Source organism: Sceloporus occidentalis, unplaced genomic scaffold (assembly GCF_023333645.1).
Source record: "Sceloporus occidentalis isolate IW3139 unplaced genomic scaffold, rSceOcc1.0.p SCAF_1, whole genome shotgun sequence".
NCBI classification, from domain to species: Eukaryota; Metazoa; Chordata; class Lepidosauria; order Squamata; family Phrynosomatidae; genus Sceloporus; species Sceloporus occidentalis.
The window spans coordinates 1,848,998-1,865,630 of NW_028316981.1; the positions used below are offsets into that span (position 1 = coordinate 1,848,998).

Consider the following 16,633-nt stretch of genomic DNA (forward strand, 5'->3'; position numbering starts at 1 on the left):
GTAATGGAGCCTCCTCCTCTGGAGGTCTTTAAGCAGAGGCTGGATGGCCATCTGTCAGGGATGCTTTGATTGTGAGTTCCTGCATGGCAGGAGGGGGTGGGACTGGATGGCCTTTGGGGTCCCTTCCAACTCTGTGATTCTATGATCCTACTTCCTGGAGAGGCGGGAGGTGCTGGGAATTGTGGGAGGGGAAGAGGAGGGTCTCCTCCTGAGCATTTTGGGAAGAGGGCAGGGCCCAGTGTCCTGCATGGAGGCCAGAGGAAGAGGTCAGGGTCTTAAGGTTTGGGGCATTGGGGGGGGGCTGGTTGGGGCAAGCAGGGCATGAATGAATGAAATGAGGGGATCCTCTTGGTGCAAAGGCATTTTAACTGTGTTGTTGTTTTATGGTTCTTGTTTCAATGTAACTTGTATTAATATGTAATTATTCTTTCTAGAATGTACACCTCCTGCAGGGTTTATTTAGTTTAATTAATCTGATTATTCTGTGCAAATTTACAGCGCTTTATAAATAAGGTTTAATAATACTAGTAATAATAATAATAACAATGCCTTTCCCAGCCTTCCTTCCTTTCAAACCCCCCTTTTCCCTCCTGGAGCCTGAGTCTCAAGGCAGAAGAGGGAGAAGGGGATCCATAGGGATTGCAGGGGCAGAAAGGGGGTCCCAGGCCAAGCCCCCCTCCAGAGCTGGGGAGAAAGGCTCTCTCTTAGGGATCCCCCCCCCCAAAAGAAAGGTGCCAGTTTTGGGGTTCCCAGGGGCTCTTCCTCAGGAAAGGCAAGAGAGGAGGGAGGGAGCCTGGAAAATGGCCCCAGCCAAGAGGTTTGGAGGGCTCACGGTTCAAGACCCCTTCCCAAGATGGCGGCTGCAGGGTCACGTGGTTCCTCTGGGCCTCTTTTGGGATGGAGGAGGGGAAATGGGGGCCTTCCCTCTCAGGGCTGGAGCTTGGCTGCCGGAGGCCCTCCTGAAACAGCTTTCACATATAAATAAACAAATCCACCAGGAGCCTCAATATCTAATACAGTTATCCCTCCATATCTGCAGCATTGATATTTGTGGATTTGATTATTCACGGATTTGATTAATAGGTCCTCTCTAGGAATATCTAGGTCCTCCAGTGCAACTCTATGGGCAACTTTAACTAAAAGTTGCACTGAAAGACCATTTGTAGCTCCTCCAGTGCGTTTCTATGGCCAGTGTCTGTCGGATGTTGACCACAGAGTTGCACTGGAGGACTTAGAGAGTCCTAGAGAGGTGTCCTCTCAGGTAAAAACATGGTGTTTTTGTTATTTGTGGTCTTTCCATATTTACGGGGGTCTTGTGCCCCTAACCCTAGCGAATATGGAGGGATGACTAATACGTTACCCTTCTATGTTTATGATGTTATAAATAAATTAGTGTATCTAAAACTAGCTTCACTCGTCTAGGGTTGCCATAATCCTCAACCACCAAAGCGGGCAAAATGCTTCTTAGTCATGCTCAAAATGGAGGAGATTTTGACATTCTTCCTGGACAGACTCCACCTCTCTTGGAAACAACCGAAAGGCACATAACAACTGACAAAATGAAATACATCTGAGGATGTAGAATTCAAAGATATAGAGATCTTGTTGCACCTCTGAGACTAAATGCACCTGAGGAAGCAGACTTCAGTCTAGGAAATCTCATGCTGCCAACATCTTTCTTTCAGCTAATGATGATGATGACGATAATAATAATAATAATAATAATAATAATAGAATTCAAAGCTATAGAGATCTTGTTGCACCTCTGAGACTAAATGCAGCCCCAATCCCCCCCAGCCCCCCGTCAAGCCTTCTGGGCTCACCTGCCTTACCTGAACCCGGTGCCTCCACCATCCTCCAGTGCCTCCGCAGTCCTCCTTCTATGCCAGCCTCCCTCCATCTCTGCATGGCCCAGCCAGCCATTTATCTCACAGGCAGGCCTGGAAATTGTAGTATGGCTTACCCTGGGACACACTTTCAGCATCAGAAGAGGGCAATGGCTGGTTGTTTTGGATGGACTTTATCTCTCAGAAAAAAATCTGTGAACCTCTGCAGGGCAGAAGGGGGTTGGACTGGATGGCCCTTGGGGTCCCCTCCAACCCTAGGATTCCATGTACAGTCAGTGCTCCACATCCAAGGATTCAAGCAACTGCAAATTGGAAATACTAAAAAAAGTATAAATTTCAAATAGCAAACTTTGATTTTGCCATTTTATATAACGGACACCATTTTACTACTATACTTTGTAGTTATTGGGACTTGAGCATTCACAGATGTTGGTATCCATGGGAGGTCCTGGAACCAAACCCCAGTAGATACCAAGGGCCCAGCGTATTCCTGCATCTCCCATAATCGCCATCTAGCACAGCTAATGAGCCATGTTGGCTCCATAGGCTTGAGAGTTGTTATGCAAAGGGGTTGTGCAGCACCTTAGAGGTTAACTAAAAGAAAGAAGTTGGCAGCATGAGCTGTCGTAGACTTGAGCCCACTTGTTATTGTTGGTAGTAACTGCCCTCAAGTTAATCCCAATTCACAGAGGCCCAGTTGATGAGACACCTCCAAGACCCGCTCTCCTCCACTGCTCTGCTTAGGTCCTGCAGACTTAGGCCCGTGTCTTGGGTTGAGCTTTGCCCACCCCAATGAACTATATTGATGGGAGTTTTAGCAGGGTTTGGTGTGTGTGTGTACACACACACACACACTCTCTCTCTCTCTGCATATCCCAGAGTCCCCATCCAGCACAGGCAGGAGTATTGGTGGAAACTTAGATCTGTCTTGTAGCGCCCTACAGCTGGGTTGGACTACAGTTCCTATCACCTATGAAGCACCAGACTGTCTGAAGATTATTGGCAAGATTGGTTTAGAACTTCAGAGGAGGCTTGCCATTGCCATCTTCTGAGGCTGAGAGAGTTAAGAGAGAGTCTGGATTTAAACTGGACTCCCATCTTGTGGTCAGGTGTAAGTTTTATGTTTCCAGTTCTGAGCTTTGAGGCTCATAGGTAAATCTTGGAGGTGGCTTTATTAATCATAGAATTGTAGAGTTGGAAGAGACCCCCAAGGGACATCCAGGACAAGCCCCTGCCATGCAAATCAAATAATGTCATCTCAATGATAGCCTTAGTTTTATTATTTTGTTTCCCAGTGTCAGTTCTGGCTTGATTTGAATCTTTTTGGTGGTCTGTGGCAGAATGTTTAAATGTGTGCACATGTAAAGCACATCCATTTGTTCTTTCTTCAGGTGTGCTTAGGTCCAAGATGGTCTCCAAACATATGGAGAGAGAAGAATCTACACTGAATTCCTCCCCCATGGAAGAAACTGCAGGAGAGAATACCTTGGAACAGGTTACCATTCACCCCCTCCTCCTTTGTGATGGAGCCATTGGGAGTTTGTCAGTCTGGGATGCAGTGGGTGGACAGAGGCCGTTCTTGGTCCTTCAATGGCTCATTCAATCAGTGCTTCCCGCCATCTTGTACTTGCTTCCCCTTCCAGCCAATCAGGGCCAAAGGTGGTGGGACTGGCCTTCCTGCCAGTGGTGGCCCTTCAGAGCGTCCATCAGGAGGACTTGTTCTATTCCTCCATGAGTATTAAATCCATGGCTTTTAGACAGGGTTGGTCCACCACTTTAAATAAAATAAATAAATAATTTTTTTATTTCTATCTCGCTTTTTGCCAAGCAATCAAAGCGGCGTACAACAAATTAAAATACAACCATATATATACAGTACCCCCCTTAAAACAAGATTAAACAGTATAAGATTAAAAACCAACCAATTAAAAAAAAATCATGGGAAGTCTTGTCCATGGCTGAGTATGTTATTCTGGGAAGGCCTGCCTTTAGTGCAGGAAAGCACCTCAGTCAGCTGCTTTTGAGCCATCATAAAAGGCAGCAATACATAAGGTTTTAATTTGTGGTTCTCATACTTTTATTGTTTAGAATGGGAACAGACTCTTGTGTTCTCTGCTTTATGTGCTACAAGAACATGACCATCCAGACTGTAAATCGGGGGGACTGTAAATGTGGGGGGGGGAATCTTCTGATTGGGTGAGACTGATGACAGTTAGTAATACAGATTGGGAAAATCAACATGGCAAATGAATAAGTAAAGAGATAGTACAGGAATAGCTGGTTAATATAAATCAATATAAGGTCCGATACACATGGACATGAAGCGGCATATCGCAGTGGATTCCGGACCACATGGCAACTGCACAGTCCAGAACCCTAGAATGTGTGCACGCCATCATCATGGCGGCCTCACGTCCACATGGTAGCCGCCATAATGACATGCATGACGCACAGTGTCCGCACGACGGAGAGACGTCATGCAGCCCTTATGACGACTCAGGAAGAAGCTGCTCTAGGCAGCTTCTTTCTGCCAGCGGATTGTTTGCGTGAGTTGGGGCTGCTGGTGAGGCTGCCCTGGCCCCAAACCAGCGCGAAAAGGGGTGGGTGCAGACTGCCCCTTTGAGGGTTGTCTGTACCGCCCCTAAGTCCCCAGGACCAGATGAACTGCATCCAAGTGTATTAAAGGTACTGGCAAATGTAATATAAAGCCATTGGCAATAATCTTTGAGAACTTCTGGAGAACATGAGAAGTCCCATCAGACTGGAGGAAGGCAAACATTGTTCCCATCTTCAAAAAGGGGCAAAAAAGCAACCATATTTTTTGAAAAATGATGAACTAAATAATATAAATGGAAAAAGAAAATACCAAGATGTATAAAAAATTGCTTGGAATATGGAAATATGAGAAAAGAAATAGACTAGTGTAATAGAAATAGAAAGAAATGGAACATGGAAAAGAAACCAGTAAGACAAGGAAAGGACATCAATGTAAATGTTATATTGTTTATTCTTTTTGGGAATTTTGATGTGTATGTGTGTTGTATTATGTATTATGTTTATGTAATATGTTTAATGTGTATATTTTTTGTTTTTGTTTATATGTTGTTTTAATATATGTTGGCAAAAAACCTTTAATAAAAATTAATTTAAAAGAAGGGGACAAAAAAGAGGATCCCAACAATTATCATCAGTTAATCTGACATCTAAACCAGGAAAGATTCTGGAGCAGACCATTAAACAGAGAGTCTGTGAACATCTGGGAGACAACGCCATAATCACAAAAAGTCAACATACGTTTCGGAGACAAATCTGATTTCCTTTTTTGGATAAAATTACCAGTTTTGTAGATGAAGGGAATGCTGTGGATATACTATATATTACTTTCAGTAAGGCCTTTGACAAGGTTTCCCATGACATTCTGGCAAACAAGCTGGTAAAATGTGGGCTAGGCAAGTTAACTTACATGGTATTTCAAGGAGTGTCACACTGAGGTGGATGCAAGCTACAGGAAGAGAGATTTCACCTCGACATTAGGAGGAACTTCCTGACAGTAAGGGCCGTTTGACAGTGGAACACACTCCTTCCTCGGAGAGGGGTTTAGTCTCCTTCCTTGGAGGTCTTTAAACAGAGGCTGGATGGCCATCTGTCAGGGCTGCTTTGATTGGGAGTTCCTGCATGGCAGAAGAGGTTGCACTTTGTGGCCCTTGTGGTCTCTTCCAACTCTATGATTCTAAGCTCAGCAAAGTCTCCACATGAGAAATCTAGTTCATCAGGGACCCAGAATGTAGCCTTGTCTTTTTCCCTCATGCCTTATTCTTCAAACTCCAGAGAGTTAAGGAAAATAGTTGGGGGGATATTAATACATGTACAACTCTTATCAGTATTCTGAAACTATCACGTAATATTTGGGATGTACCATGGGTTTTCTTCCGCTTTTGCTTAGTCATTCTTTGATGAAGGCTATTTTCTATTGCAGATGACCTTTGAGGATGTCGCTGTGTTCTTCACAGAAGATGAATGGGAAATGTTGGATCAGAATCAGAGATCTTTGTATGAGGAAGTGATGATGGAAAACTATGAGAATGTGTCCTCTTTGGGTAAGGAACTTGAACCCGTTGCCCTTCATACAGAAACACAGAGTCCTTTCATATTACATTGTCATAACACTATGATTCGATTTTAATTGCCATGGCAACATCCTGTGCGGTCTTGGGATTTGTAGTTTAGTGAGGCACTAGAGCTCTACAGTTGAGGAGTCTAAATACTCCTTCCTAAACTACCAATCCCAGGATTCCCCCAAATGCCCCTCAACACATCAAATAACAATTTTCCCAAGTTTTGGGGCACCATTCTGGCCATTTTAGGCCCCAGACAGACCTCCAGTTTCCTCTTGGGGGGAAAAAGGCCTTCCCTGGCCCTATATTGGCTCAGAAAGGGACCAACAATGGCAAAACATAGGAGCAAAACATTTTTTTCAGATGGTAAAATGGAGGATGCCCTCTGAGATCTTCTGTAGCCCCCCCACAGTTGCCCATCTCTGTCTGAGAAGCTCTGTCTGGAGCCTTATCTTCACTAAAAGTGGGGTCCCAATCTCACTTCAGCCACGAAGCTCTCAGGTGACTTCTTCAGTCCAGCCCACCTGCTTAGCATTTCCTATTAATTGGTTTATATATTTCCTATCCTATTTTTCTTCTCAAATGGGAATCATACTTTACAACCTTTCCTCCCTGCTTCAGTTTCTGTCACTGAAGATCCACAATAAGGCTAGAAAGCAATAGTCTCCCAGGCCATTATATTTCCTATCTTACTTTTCTTTTCAAGTGGGACAAGGGATGTCCCAAACTTTACAAACTTTCCTCCCTGCTTCAGCTTCTGTTACTGATACTCTGGCACTGTCTGGACAGGAAGGTACCTTTGGGAAGGTCCACAATAATGTCAGAAAGCAATGGCCTCCCAGGCTACGCTTAGTCCTCAGTTCCATTGGTGTCACTCAGAATAACTACTGGTTCTATTTTTTTCACCTCAAAATGTATACATGTGTGCACATGCACAAACCCTGCTGAGGATAAGCACATGCTCATAAAAACTTGAGAGATGTGTGTTGTTTCCCCTCCCCACTGCAAAAGCAATGACACAGCTTGTCCAGTGTTATCAGTCTCAGCTCTTAGTTACACTAAACTATTTGGTTGCATAGTCATCCCATCACTTTTTAATTTTTAAAACACTTATTCTTTGCAAGCTTCTCCTGCAGAGGGACTGCAACATGCCTCCAGCTTCAGATTACTTTTCGCCCTGCCCTCTAAGCTCCCACATGCCTTGTCACTGACCTTTTCTTCATCCCCTATCCGACTTTCCCACCCGCTCTCATGCCCATCTCCAATACTTCAGCATCTCACCTTCACTATCTCATTCTTGTCTCCTTTTCTTTGCCATCCTGTTTTACCCTCTCTCTCTCTCTCTCTCTCTCTCACACACACACACACACACACACAAAGACACAGTCACACAGGGTGCTTCATGAACCTGACACATTTCTATGACTGGTTAGGATGAACTGATGTGAACCAGCTGGCATTTGCATGTTTTCAGGCCTATCAAACGCTTCCATTTAGGAACTGTGACTAATTTCTCTTTACTGACCAGACGTGCTTTTGCACATTTACAACTTGTGTGCAGCTGCACCCTTCCTTGAAATGCTGGATCTGCCCTCGGTGATACACACCTTGGTTACATCCCATTTGGATTATTGTATTGTGCTCTACTTGGGGTTGCTTTTGAAGGTTGTTTAGAAACTTCAGATGGTCCAAAGAGCTGCAGCCAGGTTGTTAACTTGGGCAGATTACAGAGACCACAGAATGCTTGTGTTGAAACAACTCCACTGGCTGCCAGTTTGTTTCTGGGCACAGTTCAAAGTGCTGCTTATGATCTATAAAGCCATGTATGGCTCAAGTGCAGGCTATTCGGCAGACTGTATTTCCCTTCATGAACCGGCCCAGTCTCTGCGATCCTCAGGAGCGGCCCTTCTATCCATCCCACCACCCTCACAAGCATGGTTAGTGGCAATACAAGGGAGGGCCTTTTCCATGGCTGCCCCTAGACTGTGGAACTCTCTTCCCAGGGAGGACAGGGAGGCCTTCGATGGCTTTCCACTGACAGGCTAAGACCTACCTCTTTAGACAGGCATTTGAAACAGAAAGTTTTTAAAGCATGGGCTGGGGTGTGGTATTGCTTTAAACTAGTATTTTAAACATTTTTATCTTTTTAAACGTATTTTATTCTTTTAAGGTGGAACTTGTTTTAATATTGTAATAATTTAATTTTAATTTACTATTTTAATATGCTTTTAATTGTACTGTTTTTTAAAGTTGTGAGTCACCCTCAGTTCCAATTTTGGGGAAAGGGAGAGATATTAATAGTAGTAGTAGTAAATTATTATTATTATTATTATTATTATTATTATTATTATTATTATTATTATTGCGCTCCTTTGGACATGCTCTGGTTTCTCAACATCCTTTTGGAATTGTGGTGCCCAGAAGTGGACACAGTATTTCAGACGTTCTACTTCTGTTCATGTTTGATTGAGAGTTCCTGCATGGCAAACGGTTGGACTGGATGGTCTTTGTGGTCTCTTCCAACTCTATGATTCTAGGCTCAACAAAGTCTAGGCAGCCTAAAACTGCATTGGTCTTTTTAGCTGCCACATCACACTGTTGACTCATGTTCAACTTGTGGTCTACTTTGACTCCTAGATCCCTTTCACACATAGTGTCCCCCATCCTATATCAGTGCTTTGGCCCAGCTTTCTAGTCTATTAAGGTCATTTTGAATTTTGGCCCTGTTCTCTGGAGTATTAGCTACTCCTCCCGAATTTGGTGTTATCTGCAAATTTGATAAGTATTCCCCCAATTCTGTCATCCAAGTCTTTGATAAAGATGTTGAATAGCACTGGGCCCAGGACAGAGCCCTGTGGGAACCCACTGGTCACTTCTCTCCAGGATGAAAAGGAGCCATTGTTGAGCATCCTTTGGGTTTGGCTGGTCAACCAGTTACAAATCCATGTAACAGTTATGTTGTCTAGCCCACATTTTACTAGCTTGTTTGCAAAAATGTCATGAGGAATCTTGTCAAAGGCCTTACTGAAATCAAGATATACTACATCCACAGCATTCCCTTCATCTTTCAAGCTGTTATTTTATCAAAAAAAGAGGTCAGATTTGTCTGGCATGACTTGTTTCTCTGAAACCCATGTTGACTTTTTGTGATTGTGGCATTGCCTTCTAGATGTTCACAGACTCTGTTTAATGATCTGCTCTAGAATCTTTCCTGATATTGATGTCAGACTAACTGGATAATTGTTGGGATTCTCTTTTTTTACCCTTTTTGAAGATGGGGACAATGTTTGTCCTCCTAGTCTGCTGGGACTGCTCCTATTCTCCATGAGTTCTCACAGATTAATGCCAATGGCTCTGATATTACATTTGCCAGTTCTTTAAATACTCTAGGATGTAGTTCATCTGGTCCTAGAGATTTATATTCATTTAGATTGTTCCTGTACTATCACTTTACTTATTCTGTGCTGAATTTCCTCTATTCTGTCCAGTGCTCCATTATCCTCAGGTTGAGCACCCTTTGCCTTTTCTGAGAAGCGTGAAGCAAACAAGGTTTTGAGGAATTCTGCCTTTTCTCTGTCCCCTGTTAGCATTTTGCCATCTTCTCCACACAGTGGCCCTACCATTTCCTCCCTCCTTTTGCTACTACCCCCCAAAGCCCTTTTTATTGTTCTTAACCTCTCTAGTAAGCCTGAGTTCATTCTGCACTTTAGCTTTTCTGACTTTACCCTTACACATGCTAGCTATTTGTTTGAATTCCTCTTTGGTGGTTTCTCCATTTCGTATACATGTTCCGTTTAAAACTTAGCTCAGGTGGAAGTTCCTTAGTCATCCACCCTGGTTTCTTGAGTCATCTCCCATTTTTCTTCCTCATTGGAACTGTTTGAAATTGTGCCTTCAGTATCTCCCTTTTGAGAAACTCCCATCTGTTCTGAACTCTCTTCTCTTTTAGTATTCCTGACCATGGGATCACCCTCAGTATTTCTCTAAGTTTACTGAAATCAGCTCTCCTAAAGTCTAGAATGCATGTCTGACTATGCCTGGCTTCTCCTTTCCATTGTATAACAAACTCCAGGAGAACATGGTCACTTCCACCTAAGGATCCCACCACTTGCACCTCATTAACCAAGTCATCCCTGTTGGTTAGATCCGATCTAAAAAAGCTGACCCCCTTGTTGCCTCTTCCACCTTTTGGACAATGAAATTATCTTCCAGGTAAATGAGGAATTTCCTAGACTTAGAAGATTGTGCTGAGTTTGACGTCCAACAAATATCAGGATAGTTGAAGTCACCTATCACTACTACATCTCTCCTTTCTGAGAAAGTTGTCATCTGTTCTAGAAAGGCATCATCCAATTCCTCCATCTGACTGGGGCGCTTGTAATAGACTCCCACAATAACATCCTTGTTGTTAATTTTTATCCATATGCTGTCCACCTAGCTTTCAGGATTTATGTCCTGGATCTCTTCACTGGTTTAAGAGGCAACCCAGAAGGATACCATGGTCAATCATATAGAAAGCCAATGAGAGGTCCAGCAGAACTAACAGGGACACATTCCCCATATCCAGTTCCCTGCATAAATCATCCATCAAGGCAACCAAGGCTATTTCTGTTCCATAGCCAGGCCTGAAACCATATTGAAATGGATGTAGGAAATCTGTTTCATCCAGAAACCCCTGGAGGAGGGAACCACCAAATGTTCCAATATCTTGCGCTAAGATGGTAGGTTGGACACTGGTCAATAATTAGAGAAATGACCAGCGGGGTCCCACAGGGTTCTATCCTGGGCCCAGTGCTATTCAACATCTTTATCAATGTCTTGGATCACAGAATTGGGGGCATACTTATCAAATTTGCAGATGACACCAAACTAAGAGTAGCTAATACCCCAGAGGACAGGATCAAAATTCAAAAAGACCTTAATAGATTAGAAAGCAGGGCCAAAGCTAACAAGATGAATTTCTGAAATGCACAGATATAAGATGGCCGACACCTGGCTGAATGAAACTACGTGGGAAAGGGTTTTGGGAGTCCAAGTAGACCACAAGTTGAACATGAGTCAACAGTGCGATGCGGCAACTAAAAAGGCCAATGTGATTTTGGGCTGCATCAATAGAAGTATAGTGTCTAGATCAAGGGAAGTGATAATGCCACTGTATTCTGCTCTGGTCAGACCCCACCTGGAATACTGTGTCCAGTTCTAGGCACCACAATTTAAAAAAGATGTGGAGAAACGAGCGTGTCCAAATGAGGGTGACTAAAATGGTGAAGGGTCTGGAAACCATGTCCTATGAGGAACGATGTAGGGACCTGGGGATGTTTAGTCTGGAGAAGAGAAGGTTAAGAGGTGATATGATAGCCCTATTTAAATATTGAAGAAATGTCATATTGAGGAGGGAGCAAGCTTGTTTTCTGCTGCTCCAGAGAATAGGATCTAGAACAATGGATGCAAGCTGCAGGAAAAGAGATTCCACCTCAACATTAGAAGGAACCTCCTGACAGTAAGGGCTGTTTGACAGTGGAATAAACTCCCTCGGAGTGTAGTGGAGTCTCCTTCTTTGGAGGTCTTTAAGCAGAGGCTGGATGGCCAGCTGTCGGGTATGCTTTGATTGAGATTTCCTGCATGGCAGGGGATTGCATCGGATGGCCCTTGTCGTCTCTTCTAACTCATCAGAATACTACCCATTCTATGATTCTATGATTATCCATTATAATGGAATTCAGGGATGGCTTCTTCAACAAAAGCCTCATAACTGCCTTCGTTAGGCAAGTTGAAATGCTGTCTTGTTGTAGGGACGAATCGATCACCCCTTTTACCCATTCAGCCCGCCTGAGGCCTGTTTCATAAGCCAAGAAGGACAAGGGTCTAAGACACATGTGATGGCTCTCACCTCTCCAAGGATCCTGTCCACATCATCAGGCTGCACAAACTGGAAAGTAGCCATTAACAGTGGACAGACATGCGCAATGCTACATCCACTGGAACTGTATCTGTCAGGACCATGTGGCACACTGGTCTGAAAATGACATGGATGTGGCCACTAGGTGAAAATGGAGCAGCTGTTGCTACAGTTCAAGTGGCAGGTGCATGAGCCAGCATTTGATGAGCTGTGCATCATGGGTAGTATTCTGATGCAACAGGTACTGGGTATGAAACCAGCCAGGTTTCATTGGTGGCGCGACTGTCACATGTTATGGAGGCCATGAAATCCTGAGCCACTCTTGAAAGGGCAGTCTCAGCATGGATGTTGAAGTCACCGAGCACTATGAGACTCCAACACCAATCCTGAGACTACCCTATCTCAAGAAGGGAGATGTGGAGCAGCGGGGTGGATGGTACATCAACAGACTTCCTATTCTGTCCCAGGTATCCACCTTTATGTACACACACTCAAAGCCTTTAGACTATGTGAGGGGGCATCTGGCCAGGGGAATGGGATCACGATAGACTATTGCAACTCCACCTCCCTGCCCCCAGGTTTTGCCTGCTGCTGCACAGAGAATCCTGGTGAGCAAAGCTGAGAGAGATTAACCTCCTCCCAGCCTCATCCAACCAGATCTCTGTAATACAGGCCAGATCAGCTTGTTCTTGCAGGATCAAGTCCTGAATGGTAGCTGTTTTACCTTTCACTGACCTAACATTCCACAGCAGCATTTTCTACCCAGGTGGGATAGGGACTGTCACCAAGGATATCCAAACTATTTGGGCTGGAAGACAGCTTGGGGACCACAAGCACCCTTTTGTGCCCCCCCCCCTTTTCTGGGTATTTTAATTGTCTCCTCCCTCCGTATCTCCCTCTGACCTGTACGACTTGAATGGCTACTCCCTGAGACTCTTATGTCCTGTCACTCACTCCTCTGGAAAACACATCCTTCCTGTATTAGGCCAGCAGGACAGTAGTTATTAAAAACAGTACAATCAATAGACAGGCATATGAGAAAGGCAGGGATGGTTTAGGTAGGAAACAAGGACATCTCTTTGCAGGCCAAAAGACAGGAACTTGCTCTTTGCACCCAACACAAGCCTACTGAGTCAGAACCTTAGTCCTGTGAGGAGAGGAGTCCAACTAAGAAAGCAGAGGTTCAAAGTAGCCATAGAGCTAGCAGCCATGTCCTCCCCAAAGTCCCCAGATAATCACTGTGGTCCCTCCTTCTCTCTGCTGGGATGTTCTGAAGCAGGGCCCTCTCAAGTCCTGTTTTTAAAGCCCAGGCAGGCACAGTGCTTGTGGAAAACATTGCCTGCTGAGCCAGGGCCTGAGTCCAGCAAGAAAATGAGTCTCACTAAGGGGGAAGCATTAGGTCCTCTTTCTCTAATTCCTTTTCCTTCTTAAATATGCTTAGCTACATCATTGCTTTCAGAGGTTCTTGCTTTGTGAATACTGAGATTCACTCCTTTCTGTTCTTTTCCTTCTTTATAGGAAACTTTCATCACAAAGTAGAAACAGGAGAGAAAGAATATAAATACCAGAAGCATGAAAAATATTTTACTCCAAGATCAATCTTTGTAACTCATACAAGAATCCACACAGGGGAGAAACCAAACAAATGCCAGCAGTGTGGAAAATCTTTTGCTCAGAAGTCAGGTCTTGCGGCTCATCAGAGGATCCACACAAAAGAGAAACCACACAAATGCCAGCAATGTGGGAATTGTTTTTCTTCACACCTTCAGCGTCACCTGAGAGTTCACACAGGAGAGAAACCATACAAATGCCAGCAGTGTGGAAAATGTTTTGCTCGGCGGTCATACCTTGTGAATCATGAGAGAGTCCATACAGGAGACAAACCATACAAATGCCAGCAGTGTGGAAAATATTTTGCTCAGCAGTCAACCCTTCAGGATCATGTGAGAGTCCACACAGGAGAAAAACCATACAAATGCCAGCAGTGTGGAAAATGTTTTACTCAGAATTCAGCCCTTCGGACTCACCAGAGAGTTCATACCGGAGAGAAACCTTATAGATGCCAGGAGTGTGGGAAATATTTCACTTGGAAGTCGCACTTTGTCATGCACCAGACGTTTCACACAGGAGAGAAGCCCTACAGATGCCAGCAGTGTGGGAAATGTTTTGCTCAGCAGTCAACCCTTCGGGGTCACCTGAGAGTCCACACAGGAGATTACAAATGCCAGCAGTGTGGAAAATGTTTTGCTCAGCAGTCAACCCTTCGGGATCACCTGAGAGTCCACACAGGAGAGAAACCATACAAATGCCAGCAGTGTGGAAAACGTTTTGCTCACCAGTCAGACTTTTCAAAGCATCAAAGAGTCCATTCAGGAGAGAAACCATACAAATGCCAGAAGTGTGAAAAATGTTTTGCTTGCAAGTCACACCTTGTGAGTCATCAGAGAGTCCACACAGGAGAGAAACCACACAAATGCCATCAGTGTGGGAAATGTTTTAGTCGCAGGTTTGAACTTTCAATACATCAGAGTCTCCATGCAGGGGAGAAACCATACAAATGCATGCAGTGTGGAAAATGTTTTGTCTGCAAGTCACGCCTTCACAAACATCAGAGAATCCATACAGAAGAGAAACCATACAAATGCCAGCAGTGTGACAAATGTTTTGCTCAGAGTTCATACCTTGTTGTACATCAGAGAGTCCACACAGGAGAGAAACCACACAAATGCCAGCAGTGTGGAAAATGTTTTACTCAGAAGTCATACCTTGTTGTACATCAGAGAGTCCACACAGGAGAGAAACCACACAAATGCCAGCAGTGTGGGAAATGTTTTACTCAGAAGTCAGACCTTTCAAAGCATCACAGAGTCCATACAGAAGAAAAACCATACAAATGCGAACAGTGTGGGAAATGCTTTGCTCAGAAATCAGTCCTTCTGGCTCATCAGAGAGTCCATACAGGAGAGAAACCATACAAATGCCAGCAGTGTGGAAAATGTTTTACTCAGAAGTCAGTCCTTGGGACTCACCAGAAATTCCATAAAGGAGAGAAACCATACAAATGCCAGCAGTGTGGAAAATGTTTTACTCAGAAGTCAGTCCTTGGGACTCACCAGAAATTCCATACAGGAGAGAAACCATACAAATGCCAGCAGTGTGGAAAATGTTTTGTCTGCAAGTCATACCTTCAGCGTCACCTGAAAATCCACACAGGAGAGAAACCAAACAAATGCATGCAATGTGGGAAATGTTTTGTCCGCAAGTCACAACTTCAGCGTCACCTGAGAGTCCACACAGGAGAGAAACCATACAACTGCCAGCAATGTGGGAAATACTTTGCTCACAAGTCAGTCCTTGAGAAGCATCATAGAGTCCACACAGGAGAGAAACCATTCAAATGCCAGCAGTGTGAAAAATGTTTTGGTCAGAAGTCACACCTTGTGGCTCATCAGAGAGTCCATGCAGGAGAGAACTGTACAAGTGCCAACAGTGTGGAAAATGTTTTGCTCACAAGTCACAGCTTCACAGACATCAGAAAGTCCACACAGAAGAGAAATCCTAAAAATTCCCGCAGTGTGGGAAATGGTTTGCTCACAATTGAGAATGTTCACACTTGAGAGAAAGTGGAAGTGACAAATGCTTTTTGTTCAGAGAGACAGTACACCCAGATTTTTTCTTGAAAAACTGTTATAAGCCCTTTGATGCCATGTTTGCTTCATTTGTTTTGTTTTTATTGTTTCTTTTCCATCGAAAGATAAAACAAGCCCAGAAAATGTAAGAAAGATATACAACAATTTTCTTCTTTACATATTCTGTATGCTTATATACAGCGCGCCTGTGTTATACGTGGGCACGCTATACGCGGCTTTGAGCACACGCACTCAAGCTGCGGGGAACGCGCAGAGCACAAGGGGCGGTGCGTCCCATTCAGATGAATGGGGCGCGCACCCCACCATGCCACCGCACGTACAAGTCCCATTCAAATGAATGGGGCTCGAGCATAGGCGGAATTTGCCTTACGTGGCGGGGGCTGGAACAGATCTTCCGCATAAGGCAAGGGTCCACTTTATAATTAAGATATCTGCCTGACTATCTCTCTACAAGATTCCCGTTTCTTGTTTCCCAAAACCCTTCCCTCCAACATTTGTTTATTATATTTTTGTTTGGAATTTTCATGGAGCGTTTTGTATACAATAATATTCTTCTCTGAATTAAACTTAATTTCATTTGTACAATCCACTCTTTTTCTGTATTTTTAGTATTTTTGTAAGACTGTGCATCTTTCAAAGTAACTTTAATACACCTTTTAAAATTCTTGTTATTTTTCCTATCAATATTATAGAATAGTTTCTTTTCTGTTCTTATATTTGTTACTGAGATAATCTTCTGTGTATCTTGATTTTTTAAAAAATGTTGAATGTTCAGTATTGTTGGAGAATTTTTTCCGTATGAATTGAGGACAGTGCTTTGCACTCATGCAAACATGAGGGCGCTTGTCTTTCGGATTAAAACCGGAGAATTTCCTACTAGTTAGACATAAACTGCAAAATCAATCTGGCTCTTCCTGTCTGGGGAAATGAACAGGTTTACTATTACAAATACACAATCCAAAGGTCAAGGCACAGATAATTAATTAACCATACTGGCATGTTGTATTTTTCTTACCTGATTGTTTTATGCGTATAAAAGAAAGAGATTTGCATGGGTCCAGGGTCAATTGAATTGTCTATAGCAGCTGGCAGCTGGCAGCTGGCCTTGTCTGCTTTCTTTAC

The 16,633-nt window shown here is 43.7% G+C and overlaps 1 pseudogene across 1 annotated transcript; it reads left to right on the forward strand.

Annotated features, from left to right (window-relative positions):
- Positions 1-204: 204 nt before the first annotated feature.
- Positions 205-16,124, forward strand: LOC149320343 (uncharacterized; annotated as a pseudogene). Its single transcript, XR_016278310.1, has 4 exons — positions 205-266; positions 3,239-3,342; positions 5,824-5,944; positions 13,380-16,124. The product of XR_016278310.1 is annotated as an uncharacterized LOC149320343 (transcript).
- Positions 16,125-16,633: the final 509 nt, after the last annotated feature.